Genomic DNA, 14,053 nt, shown 5'->3' with positions numbered 1-14,053 from the left:
AGCTTAATGACATGAGAAGCCGTTTTAGGCCTAAGCCATTTTGTGATCTAAGTCTGGCCATGATGCTTGCCCTTGAACAGGTCTCAGTAATTAATGACCTTAAGGGAACAAAGGAATGCAGGAACAGGAGCAGCAGTAAAAAACAAACAAAAAACCAAAAACCATAGTTCAGCAATAAAACAGAGTCCTAGTTTCTCCTTAAGGGATATATCTATATCTATATCTCTATCTTTGAGTTATTCTTCAGGACCTAAGGCCCCCACCCAGTTGGAGGATGGTCACCACATGCTACGTGACCCCAGACTGGTCAGAAATTAAGAAATGATGAGGTTGACATTTTCTAACCCTCCTAACTTCAATCAACTAAAGCTTGGACTCCGTCAACTTTTGTCCCAATTCTATGTTGAGTTCTCCTCTGCTCAAGCCCCTTCATGAATATGCATGTACCCTTAGCTTAAAACATGCCCAATTTTGCTGTTGGGGAGACACTGTTTCAGGAAAGATTCTGGGTGTTTTCCTTACTTGCTTCAAGTAATAAATCCTTCTCCCAATCTTTGGCTTGGTTGTGTTTTTGGCTCCACACCCAGCAAGAGGTGAAGCCAATCGTTGGGGAACATCAGTAACAGTTTCCGTTTATAAAAGTGATTGCTAGGGCTCTGGCCCCAGATTGTGTGTGGTCTGCCCCTTCAGTAATTCTCCAGGAGTGAGAACCACCCCTCCTTGGTTTTAGGCCAGGTGAGTCTGGGTGCTGAGTGCCTTCACTAGGGTTAATGGTTGAGCAGGAAGATTAGAAATAAGGACATAGAGGCAAAGTATTCTCTTGGTGTTAAAGTCATTTTAGACAAGGTGGAAAGTAAGGGACTTACTAGGGAAATCCTGTTACTTTGGCAGAAGTATAGTGTTTCTGGTCATAAGTGGCACAGCAAGAGCCTCACTGGCTTGGCACAAGCATACCCTCCCCATAAATGGAACATGTGACTTCCCTCAGTTGTTATGGATTTTTGCGCAATGGCCCTCTGCAAAAGCTGTGGGAACCCCACAGAGTAATCACTTGTCTGACTTTTTCAGGAGCCCCCATCTTCCCGTCTTATTTCCCAGGTCTCTCAGCCTCTCTGCAAAACCTGCAGGCTTGTCTTCCTCTCTTGATCTTGCTCTCCACCCCTTTGTGAAGCCAAATAAAGTCTTGGATCCTGGTGGGGGTGGGGGAGAGGTGGAGGGTTGAGGGAGGGTTGGAGAGTGAAGGAAGGGGAAATGCACACACACGGTGCACATTTCCTTGAAAGATTTCATATGTGAACTATGAGTCCACCAGGAAGACCCTAGCCAGAAAAATCATCTCAGATTACCACAATTTGAAAATAATAAAGGCACCTGCAAAGTTCTAGAGAGCTCAAAGAGATCTTAAAAGATATCCTGGAGGAAGTGACTTTTGATTTGAGCCTCCCCAGTCAATGGAAGAAATGGCACTACAGAGGAAGGGACTGGCAGAGAAATGGCTGGTGGGTAGCAATGCAGGCTGAGCTCCGGGGAGGATGCACCAAGAGGTGGAGGGAAGCTAGGAAGTAAGAAAAGAGAAGAGTAAGGGCAGGGGGTCAGAATGAATGGGGAAATAAAGACAGGTAAGGCCGGAGGGAAAGGGAGGATGCACATACACAGTTGGAGGCCAGGGCAGGAAAGGCTCAAAAACATTGGCAAAGGCGGTTCACATCCCACTGGTCTGAAAGCTTAGATTTCAAGCACTATCCAAAGTTACTTGAAGCTAGATACAAGAATCGTAGGCATCCAGATTCCCTGGGGACAGGTCCAACAAGCAGTTTCCTAAACCCCACCCCTACCCTAAAGAGTCATTTTAAGATGGGGTCCAAAAATTGGGGCTTGACCACCCACCTGTCCTGTGCCCTCACTACCAACGGATCTGAAGCATAATAAAATGAGAGACTCTGTCCTGACCTAGGAGATGAGGGGTAAGGGCTTGGCATTTGTGGAAAATAGAAGCTACTACCCTTTGCCAGGTTGGAATTGTGACTTATCCTTACCAACCAGCTGGAAGGTAGTCCCTTTATTACCCCACAGGACAGAGATAAGAGAGGTTCAGTGACTTGGGGGCCCAAGTCCACACAACTAAGAAATGGTAGAAGCAGGATTCTCATACAGCTCTTTCTGATTCTAACTGGAGAGGTAATGAGAAGTGAAGTCATTCAGTGTGCAAGCAAGTGAGCTTTGGATCCAGAAACGCTTAAATTTGAATCCCAGCTGTACTCCATACTGTTTCCTGGGCTTTCCCTAACACAGTGGGGGCCCAGGGCAACCTAGCAAATGTCGGGCTAAGACAACTGCCAGAGTGTCAGTGTATTTCACAGACCCCTTGAGAGAGCATTGAAGATAGAAACTGCTAAATTGGATTTTACTAATGTCCAGAAAAGAGAAGTCAGTCACAACATCCTCTGGCCCCTTAGCCTCAGGCAGAGGGGTAAGAGTGTGTGACAGCAGGGAAGTTCCAATACCTCACTGAGCCTCAGTTCCTCATCTGTAAAGTCAGGAAAATATCAGATTAAGTAAGATAATATCATTAGGACAGTTTCTGGTCTATAGTAAGCACTGGATGTTGACTAGCTATTATTATTACAGTTTGACTATTTCTCACTTCCCAGTGCCATCAAGTTCCTGCCTTCCACTGCTATTCTGAGCAATGGAGTGAGATCTTTTCTTGTTTGGACCCAGATACATCCTTACTTGGCAACTGAATGAAATCATCAAACTAGTATTAATGCAACTGTCCCTCTCGACACTGCAATAGCTCATGTTCTCCTGGCTTCTGGACACTGGTTCTTCTCACTCTTTTTTAAAAAATGGATTTACATTTTAAAATTATTTGTCAATTATACCTCAATAAAGCCGGAGGGGAAATCACAAAATAATGAACTAAAAACTGTATGATATGCATAGTGTACAGTTCAAATAGCATTAAGTGAAACAAAATGGTCCACCGCAGTGCCTTGCCCCTGACTGGTTCCTTGCCCGCCTTTCTGAGCCAGCTCACTGGGCTGGGTTCCTTCTAGGGAGCAGGTTTTATCTGAATTTTCTGGTGCTCTTCTTCACATCTCTTTGCACTTCTAGTTCTTGATTTATCCATTTTAAACACTGTCTATTGAGTTCCTACTAACATTGACAAGGACTTAGTTCTTTTACACCCCTACTCCCAGTCCATTCTTGAGGTTTAGTTCCGTCACTATTTCCAGATAATTGGTAGTTTTTACAGAACTGTGACTGTGTAAATATCGTTCCCCATAGAGCTTAATAATAGACTCTGATTACGTTCGCATCCCCTTCTGAGAGCCAGGTGCTCAGTTTCCTGTCTCTCTCTGTACTATCTGCCACGCTGCATCCTCAGTGCTCCAGTGCTCTGGGGCTTAGCAGCTGTGCCCATTTCCCTCTGAGTCCCCTCCTCCAGGTTCTGTGCTCCAGGGTGTGCTAGTCACCTCCTCGGCCTGTCACACAGCTGCCGTCCTGGAACTGCCCCTCCCTGCTTCCTGGGTTGGGTCTTTTCCTGGCTTCCTTCTCTTCTTGCTCTTTACTCTGTCTTTACTGGAGCACATCCTCAGTTAAGAATCCCTAGCCAATACTCAAAAACAGAATGGTCTTTGGACCTCCTCATGATAATACTTATACCTTTAGTGTATATTAATTGGGAAAAAGTACATAAGGACCAAAAATTACTGTAAAAGCACTGCTGCTTTAATGAATTGTGTTTTACTTGCCACAATAATATTAAGGAACAGTGAAAACCTGTGAAGAATTTGGGCTTAAGATTTGGTTTTGTTTTTGGCTGATTGCAAAGTAATCTCCTGGGAATCACTGTCCTAGTGATTCCACTGACCCTATGTGGGAATACTTAACTCCAAAGTTATTTTTTAAATTTATTTTTTAATTTCCTAATACAAATATATGATATAAAATTCGAAAGGTACAAAAGGGAATATGGTGCTGCAGCCTCCCAGTCCCCTTCCCTGAAAGCAACCACCATTCAGCTTCTTGCATGTCCTTCGGAAATATTCTGTACCAGCATCGTTCAATAGAACCATAATGGTAAAAACAGTCTATCTGTTGAATGGATAAAGAAGATGTGGAGTGTGTGTGTGTTTGTGTGTGTGTGTGTGTGTATGTATATAACTCAGCCATAAAAAAGAATGAAATAATGCCATTTGCAGCAACACAGATGGACCTAGAGATTATCACACTATGTGAAGTAACACAAATACCATATGACATCACTTATATATGGAATCTATATGTGACACAAATAAACTTATTTGCAAAAACAGAAACAGACTCACAGACACAGAAAACAAACTTATGGTTATCAAAGGGGAAAGAGGGGGAGGAATAAATTAGGAGTTTGGGATTTGTGGATTCATATTACTGTATATAAAATAAACAACAAGGTCCTGCTGTATGCCACAGGGAACTATAGTCAGTATCTTGTAAAAATCTATAATGGAAAAGAATACGAAAAGAATACAAAAAAATATACTTTTTGCTGTACATCAGAAACTAACACAACATTGTAAATCAACCATAGTTCAATTTTTAAAAGTCTACCGTGCTGCCCAATAAAGTACTGTCAGTCACACACATGCCTACAGAGCACTTGAAATGTGGCTAGTGTAACTTGGAAGTGACTTTTAAACTTTACTTAATTTGCATTAATTTAAATTTGGATTTACACAGCCACGTGTGGCTAGTGGCATACTCTACATATTGTACCACATCTTGCTTTGTTCACTTAACACACATATCTTGAAGATAGACTGTTTGGTCTGCCTTATTTTTAAAAGCTGCTGCATAATATCCTCTTGTAATCCACTAAGGTGATCCCTTACTCAGCCCAGAGAGCCATGGATCACCACTTTTAATAAAAAGCTCTGAAATCTTTTACATCATACCATCATAACCAACACATCTTGCAACAATTCTGGGTTCCTTATCCTTCCACTTTTATCAGCCTGAGCCTGAGATAGTTTGATATCCAATAGCCCCTTTTGGGGACTGGGGGAAACAACTTACCACGAGTCACTGCCCTAAAATACAATTTCCACCCACATGCCCTGTGCCTGGAATTCAATGGTGAGGGTGGCATTCTTTAGGGTTAATCATGGGTCCCTTTAAGTGGGTCTCCTTTAGATTGCAAAATGCACTGGGCAAGGCAAAAATTAATGGAGAGCATCTGAGGCTGGTTTTGCTTTTGCTCTGATGAGAGGGACAAAGAGATGATGGAGAGGCCAAGGGGCTTTGTGAAGCCGTGCAGGTTCTGATGGTGAATCTCCCTGTTCTTAAAATTGTCCTTAAGTTCATGTGGATTCCTAGGCTTGTGCCTTTGGGCAGCCTTCCTTTCAGGATATTTCAGGCAATGAGAACCTTTGTCATATAGCCTCTAGAGAGCACATCTCACCAACCTGTTTTGATGTTTACCCCGTGTAGCCCTTTCTTCTCTGAGGTTCCTATGGGAGGCAGTGGATGCATGATTCAACATCAGACAGACCCGGGTACAAATCCCAGCTCCACAAGGCATAGCCCCTTGGCAGCTTATGGGGTGAATGCACAGCAGCACATGCTGACCTTTGGGTGCTCGGTCTGTACAAGGAATCATATGGGGAGAATGAAGAAATGGCCTAAACTTCACTCAGAAATATTCCTGAGTCACCACTGGGCAGGGCTTGCTGCTAGACATTGGAGGGAGGAAGGACATGTGATTCCTGTGTTGTCAGGGTTTCTGACCTAATAGGGAACAGTGCTTGGGTCTGCACAATGATGGACACTATCTTTCATGATGACAACAGGGAGAGTGGAATTTGTGCATTCTGCAGAACATTCATTTCTTCTACAGAACTAGGCATAACCTTACCAAAGGGTCATATGAGTGCTGAATAAAAATCACAATTGTCTACACAAATCCCAAATCAAAACTCAGTTACATCCTGGGATAGAATTTTTGGCCCCGAGCACTCACCTCCCTGCATCCACACCTTTGCTGCGTCTCACTGTGGGCAGAGTGTACGGTCTCGTTCCCTGGCTGGGGGCTTTGGCCCATTCCATGGGCAGAAGTGAGAGAGTGCCAGCTCCTTGCCTAGGATGGACGATGCCTGATGGGTTTCTGCCTTGCTCTCTTATGCCTCCTTTGGGTAGCTGCTGCCGCTTCAGCCTGGGCCCCAGAATGAACACACATGGAAAAGAGCCACGCTGGCTGATCTGCAGACCAGCAGTGAGGTGCAGAGCAGATCTAGCCAGCAGGGCATTAAAGCAGAGCTGTCCCAGCTATGCCGCAGACTGGTGACAGTCGTTACTCCAACGCACTGAGTTCTGAGGTGGGTTTGTTATATAGCACTCTTGTGGCAATAGTTAACCAACACGCGTACCTATTCTTTTATTAGGTTCTAAGTTCAGCTGCTGCAATAGAGACCCTACACAACACTGGGTCTAATAAGAAATTTACTGACCTCTATGTAAGAATCTGATTAAGTAAGTCCAGAGCTAGTTTGGTGACTCGTGTGTCAGGGAGCCAGGCTCTACCATTCTCCATGTGATCCTCTCCCACACGAAACCTTCATATCGTTCACAGATTGAAGTCTTAATTTCCTGATGCCCTGCAATCCAAAACACTCCACAGTGTGGCGCCAAACTCTTTCCAACATTACCCTCCAACACCTAAAGCCTCACCTTGAACCACTATTCCTACTTCTGCTTCAGGCCTCAGGATGTGTCTTCTTCTTGAATGGGTGTGCTCCCCTCATGCCCCCACGCTTGTGCCCCACTGCCGCCCGCCAGGTCTCAACATCTCACTCCTACCAGGGCCTCAGAAGCCAGAGCTGGTCGGACCTGGTGCTCCCCAAGAGTGAGAGGCCCTGACCTCCATGGGTGGGGGGCTGCAGTCCAGTGTCCAAGAGGAGAGTCCAGTCTGCCTCCAGTCATCCTTGCGTCCCTCTGCCCAGCCTCTCCCCTCCTCAGAGCCCTGCTGACCTCCAGCCCCGAAGAAGCCAGGAACCTCTGCACCCTCCACTTCCCTCCCTCCTTCTAGACCTCAGTAGTTTAGTGAGCGTAACAGGGCTTGTTAACATGGATCTGCTTTGGAGGTTGACTCAGGAGGGGCAGGCACATTGGTTTGGAGAGTGACGGGCTCTCTCCTGGACCAAATTCAAGCCAGGTTCCTCTGAGACTTCTGGATTCAACCTTGGCCTATAAAGGCTTGAACAAACACTAACATAGTTTCTAACAGCTCAAGGACACATCCCTAGGATGACCCCAGCTCCCTAAAAAACACTCAAGGATGTCTGAAGAATTGGCTGTTTGTTCCAGCCAACGCTTGAAGGGAGGGCCCTGGTCTCTCAGCTTCTGTGAGAGGGTAGGAGCCTAACTTTGATAAGTGACAATTAGTCAACACAGATGGGTTTCACGTGACCAATGCCCCGCCCTTCCTGCCTTTTGCAATCCTTCACCTCTCTCACTCTACGGAGCCCCCCTCCCCCTTCCTATCCCCTCATTCTCCCTTTAAAAACCTGGTCACCTCAGGTGCAGCTGAGTTCAGTTTACGATGGACCCTTTTCCTGTATTATTGCTACTGTATATTATTGATTGAAATCTGTCTTCACCACTTTAAGAAGTGCCTGGCTTTGTTTATTTTTGAAAAGGGGAGGTGTCCAGGACTAGCCTTATTATTTATTCATTTAATACTCTTTTAAATAAGCACCCCAGGGACATTTCAGTACAGAGGTCTACAGATCATATTTTGAGAAACTTTATTTCCCTTTTCATAATTATATGGGTGCCATTTCTCTGGCAGCCCTTTTGAACGGGAGCTGTATTTTCTGACTGTGTGTCCCATGGCTAGCACTCCCTCAGGGAGGGAGCCACTGGGAGTGCCCCACAACTATAGGAACAGGGAGGCAGGGAACACGTGTGCCACTGGTAATGGAAACTGCCCAAAGACAGAAGCGATGACAGGAGAAGGGGAGCCTGGTCTTCCCCGACCCCGCAGGTACCTGCTCAGCTAGTTTTCTGCTGGGTCACTGAAAAGGGGGAAACAAGTGAGTCTCCAAGGCTGTTCGAACTCTTTCTCATCACTTCCTGGATTCCTAATACTTCACTGACCCACGCATCCCCGGGTTACACTTGTACCTTATTATCATCTAGAATCTACCATTAAAAAAACTCAAAAGTCCAACCTTTCCTTCTTTGAACATAAGTGCTTGTCCTTCCAGTTCTCACTCATGTGTACCCACCATACATGTGCTTCAGCTGCATCAAAACCTCTGGTCTGGAGCCCCATTTTCTCCCAGTTCCTAGCCTACCCCCCAATTGATCTCTTGGCCTCTACTTACAAGTCACCTTCAAAGTACTCTAAAACTCAAACTTGATCATGTCTCTTCTCTGCTTAAAACATTGCAGTCTGTGCTGTTTGGTAAAGCCCATGTGCTTTCACCAGGCCCTTTGGGACTGGTGCCTTGCTCCCCACGTGGCCTCACACACTGCCTTTCCCTCCTCGTTCTTCGAGCTCGGGAACACCTGGGGTTTCACGCTTCTCGCCGCTGTACTGTCCTTCCGTGTAGCTTTCTTCCTCTTCCCCTCCTCCAAGCCATCCCTCACATTTACTCCTTTCCAGCCAACCAAGAGCCAAGCCACTTCTTGGTACATTGCCATTGTCACGTCAACACACTGTCTTCTATGTACATCTGCAGGGGTTTGTCCCTCCTCCCAGTCTTAGGAGTGCCTGGAGGACAGGGGCTGTGTCCTAGCCAACTCTTCCTCCAGCACCAGGCACAGTGTCTGGCATATACCCCGGGCCCAGGTCAAGTCCCTCCTTTTTCATGAACTCTCCCCAGCTTCCTAACCTTCCCTCCTCTGAACCCTGCAACCTTTCTGTGTCATTCTTACCCTATTCATACATTGCCTCATTTCATTTCATTTAGCCTTTTAAAAATGGCTAAATTGTCTGATAGATTTCATTGGAATCAGTGAGAATTTTCACGTAGTAGCTGTTGGCCTTGTGTTTCCCTCCCTTGTTCTATCACTCAGATCTCAGTAAGGAGCCGGGCTCCAAGCTAGTTTGCCCATCAGGAAGATGGGGACAGAGGCAGCCCTAGGCAGCCATGGTTTTCTGAACCAGCTGACTCCTACAGCCAGGGGTGTGTTCCTGACCCAAGGAGAGACAGGCTGGCCAGGTGAAGTCTCTGCGTTCTGACAAAAGCACCGCCCAATCTGGGTCAAGCTGGGCAAAGCAGAACCTTACTCTTGGGCATTTTTATTTAGAAATATGGTAGGGTAGCATTTGAGACTAATAAAGAATCGTGCAAATTTGAGGTAGTGTGACATAAAAAATATTACCTAAGCCTCACTCTATGTACCAACTTTGAAATAATGGAAACACTCCCACATAGGAGCCTGGAGCTACTTGGAATCCTGGTCCACAATCTGGGAAGCCCAGCAACATGAGGATCTTTATCCTTGGTTTCTTGTCAGCTCTGTCTTCGTGTCCACCTCTCTTGTTGACATCAACCCCCCACTCATTACAGAGTCTGAGCGGGCATGGGGACTTTCTTGTTCTCATGACCTAATGGTGTGACCCAAGTGCCTTGTACTGCACCTGGCCCAGAGCAGGTGCTCAGCAAACAGCTGCCATCTTTCTCCTCGTTGTTGTCGTTGTTATTGATCATTGAGAATTTCTTTTACTCACTAACGTTCCTCAACCATCACTGGCTTACTAAATGTGACTGATTAATGACTTTCTTTGCAGGAGTGGAAGAACCTTGCAGCTGATGGAGGTGGCACTGTCATTACATACTCACTTGAAATCATGCAGCCACGGGCCTGTGCTGGGTGAGGCAGGAAGTGGGGAGGTTTGGTGCTGGGCTGAGCTGGAGGGAGCTGAGCAGCACATGGCTCCGCCCTGCCAAGTGCCCTCGTGCAGGGAAGACCCTTCACGGCCGGCCGTGCTGGGCAGAAGCATGTGACTCTCTGGAAGTGTTCACCCCAGTCCTCTGCAGACGCAGTCTCACACGCAACACTTGCTGGGGGCCAGTGGGGAGGAGCCCCTATTTTCCTAGCTGCTTTATCCTGTAAGTTGAATCACACTAAGTAAATCCCTGAGTCCAACTAGCACAGTTATCTGACTCACTGGCTTTCACACCACAGGCTGTCACCGATGCATAAGTGAATTGTGAAGTCAGTTGAAAGGCCATGAGCAGCACTAAAACACAAAACATTCTTTTTTGAATATACATAGAATAGGAAAAAATCAGAATGCAAAATCAGAGTTTGTTTTAGAAACTCTTGGTGTCCATATAGTATGTGGTGCTGATTTGTGACATAAAATGTAGCTCACAGCCCAAGCACAGTGTGATCAATAAAGTCCTCAGTGGAAAGGAAGCATCTTCTTTTTGATACTCACTAGCAGCATGGCTGTGGGGCAGGGCCTTTTCCCTTTCTCTTTCTCCATTTCCTTAATATAAACAAATGACTATCTATAGTTTCTCCCAGTTACAATTCTATGAGGTTTGGATAAAGGGAATAGAGTGTGGGGGCCTGAAAACCAGCAGGATGACAAGGGAAGTTTTCCTGACACTTTCTAGGAAGGACTCATATATTCTACCTTCCAACAACTTTGAGTGAGGCTGGTCCTCAAACCCTAGAACTATGTGGCCTTCCCTACCCCAGAACCTCCAAGAAGGCTACTGGCCCAGCCTGGCCTGATGGCCACCACCAGCAGGAACAGGTAACAACCCAAACCTCTCCCCCTCCCTCTTCTTTCCTTAAAGGACTAGGAAAAGCAGAGGCATCTGTGCCTGTCCCATTCCAACTCAGCTTTGGCTGGGGAGCTAGTTTTGCTGGTAAATAAATTTGGGTGAAGCATTACGATAAACATTCTTCCTGTCTCTTGTGCTTTCTTCACTGGAAACTGAAGAGATTGAATAGATGAGCTCTAAGTTCTCCTCTAGTTCTAAAATCCTACTTTAAAAATTACCAGACTAGGGGGAGGGTATAGCTTAGTGGTAGAGTGAGCTGCTTTGCATGCACGAGGTCCTGGGTTCAATCCTCAGTACCTCCATTAAAAATAAATTAACCTAATAATCTCCCCCACAAAAGTAAAACAAAAAAATTAAAAAAAACTTTAAAAAAAATTACCAGAGTAGTATTTACCTTACACTTTTTTTTTTACTGCCCTTTGCTGCTGTTCTGTGAGAATAAAGCTGTTTTGGAAGAAACATGATCAGAATAATTCATCACAATGACTATCTCTAAATCTTTATTCATTCCTTTTTATTTTAAGTCTTATCTACTCAGTGAGATGATGACTTTTTTTGTAGAAGGAATGCTGTCTTGTTTAATAATCCTTTGACTCTTTCACAGTACCTAACTTAGGATCTGGGGCGCAGCCGGCAATACATTTTATTGATTGTTTTAGGTAACATTCAATAGATAATTCCCAATAAAAATTCTTAGAAGTAGGAAAACAAAATAAAAGTATCTAGCAGAAACCTAAGCATGGTTTTAAAGCCAAGAATAACAGTAGGATGCCTATCATTATGGCCACTATTGATCACTGTTGAGGAGGTCCTCATCAATGCAGTAAGAAAAATATGGGAAAGGAAGAGACAAGCATATTTGCGTATGAAATGATGGAAAACCTTTAGGCTGGAAGCAATATAAGAATTCAGGAAGATCCTACATACAAAATCAGGAGATCAACATATAAGCCTCAAAAACTTTCCTCTATAACACAAATAACTAAGAAATAGAAGAAATAGCCCATTAAAATATCAATAAAACTGCATAAAGTACCTAGGGATAAACTTAACCGAGAATGTATAAGACCTATGTGATGAAAACATTAAAACCCTTCTGAAGGACATTAAAATAAAAAAATATGTATATAGCATGAGATACCATCTTCCTAGAATGTTGTAAAGATATCAATTGTCCTCAAATTAACCCACAAATTCAATGCAATCCTATATAAATCCAAGATAAATATTCAACAAATCCTGGCTATTTGACATTTGGTGGAGAAATTGTGCAAGAATAGTTATGAAATCTATGAAAAAGATGATCAAAAAGCAGAAGCTTACCCTACCATTTATAAAACATGTTCCAGAGCAACTGGAATTAGGCAGTGTGGTGCCGGTACTGGTATAGGAAAAGGTAACTGGATCAATAGAACAGAGTCCAGATAAAGACAGTATTTTTAGATTAGTGAAGAAAGAATGAACCATTCAGTAGAAAATTTTGAAACAATTCGATTTTCATGCAGGGGAAAGAAGTTCGATCCCCTACCTCAACTACACTAAAAAACAAAGCAAATTCTAGATAGATTATAAAAGCACTAGAAGAAAGTATCAGAGACTATTTTTCTGCCACGAGGTGACAAAGGCCTGGCTGACAAAACCCACTCACCATGAGGACAGGCTGATGTGGGGACAGATTGTCAACAGACGGCTACTCTACCAAGCCCCTGCCCTCTCCTCCCCTGGATTGTCTGTCTTCTTCCTGTTCATTTATAACACTCTTTACAATAAATAAATATTGGCTTTCATTGATTTTCAGTGTTTCAAACACTTCCCAATGTTTTTGTCTCTAAGGGGATGAGACAGAAGAGTGGAGTAAGGAGCTCAGGCTTTAAAGTCAGCTGAAGCTGGATTCTGCTTTTGGTTTTGTCACTGGGGCCTTAAGCTGATGTCCTACATCTATGAAACAAGGATGGTACTACCGTCTTCACAGGACTGTGGGGGTTAAATCAGAAAATATATGGAAGATTCTTTGTCCTGTGCTTGGCATAGGTCGGTGCTAAGTTGGTGTCACAGACAAGGTGGTCAAATCTGCCAAAGGTTTCTGCCTGTGGCATCAGGCTCTGAAAGCCCTTTTCCACCACACGATTATAAACATATTGCTTCTATTTTCTTCTAATACTTTTATGAGTTATTTTCTTTCATGTTTATAGAGATATATTTAAGATAAGAAATGGGGACCTGCTATTATCTTTCCCCCAAATAGGCAGCTGTTCTACTACCAGAAGGCCTGTTCTGGAGAAGAGCTTGGCACAGGCCAGCTTCACATAGGTCTCAGATCAGACCATTTTAAAAGTCCGGATCACATGGGAAATGAGGCTTCTCACGTCATCTTTGGGGATGGAGGACCATAGTTGCTGGGTTACCTGAATTTCAAACTGATCACCCAAGGATGAAAGCCCTGGGAAATTGAAGCCGGTGGGTTTAGAGGGTAATTCGGTGCCCACGTTGTGGTATTCCCATTGTGATTCGTGGGCGTGTTGAACAGTTGGCATAAAGTTGCCTGCAGTAACAGAATATGTGCTGGGAACATCTGTATGGACAGTGACTTCAGAGATAGCTCCTTCCGGCAGTCACCTTTCCAGTAGTAGGGTCTGAAGGAGAAAATAATTCTGGAGAAGGATTTTCCTGAGAAGTCAGTTCCCCTGAAGTTGAAGTAGCTCCTCGTGAAGGAGAATTTATGAGGCTCCTCACTGCAGAGGATGAAGGCCTGCTTGCAGATACTCTCCTGAGTAACTCTTTCCCTCCCAAGTTGTGATTCCTTTTGGCCTTGAATAATTGTGGATCACACGAGAGCGAGTATCAAGGAAGAAGTGTTTTTTGGGGAGGGGGGACGTGACGTTGGCTTAGAAATCTCCATATTTCTAACTCTAGCATCTGCATCTTCTAAAACAGTGTAGGATAAGTCTTTTGATTTGTGATTAACATCAGATTTAGGAGGGGTGGAAGCAGAAGGCAGGGAAGAACAGACTGCTGCCTTATGTTCATTTGTAAATGAAGGCTGAAGGAGCTTCCCACTGACTTCCTGGGCCTCTTCATCATTGAAGCTGCTCTAGCTTTCTTGGGGATGGCCTCCTGAGCTCTTTTTCCTTGGCAGTGTTCTCCACAGGTGGCTGGGCATTCTGTTTCCCCTGACGCATCAATTCTTTGATATGTGTTTTGATGATGCCCCCTGGGCCCTTGAGGACCCTTTCCACTCCCCACAGCCTTTCCCCTACACT

The 14,053-nt window shown here is 44.6% G+C and overlaps 1 pseudogene; it reads right to left on the bottom strand.

The window, feature by feature from the left end:
* Window positions 1-12,153: 12,153 nt before the first annotated feature.
* Window positions 12,154-13,634, bottom strand: LOC141573555 (leucine-rich repeat-containing protein 37A3-like; annotated as a pseudogene).
* Between the last annotated feature and the right edge of the window lie 419 nt (window positions 13,635-14,053).

This window comes from Camelus bactrianus, chromosome 16 (genome assembly GCF_048773025.1).
Source record: "Camelus bactrianus isolate YW-2024 breed Bactrian camel chromosome 16, ASM4877302v1, whole genome shotgun sequence".
Lineage (NCBI taxonomy): Eukaryota > Metazoa > Chordata > Mammalia > Artiodactyla > Camelidae > Camelus > Camelus bactrianus.
This window is presented reverse-complemented; position numbering and strand designations above follow the sequence as displayed.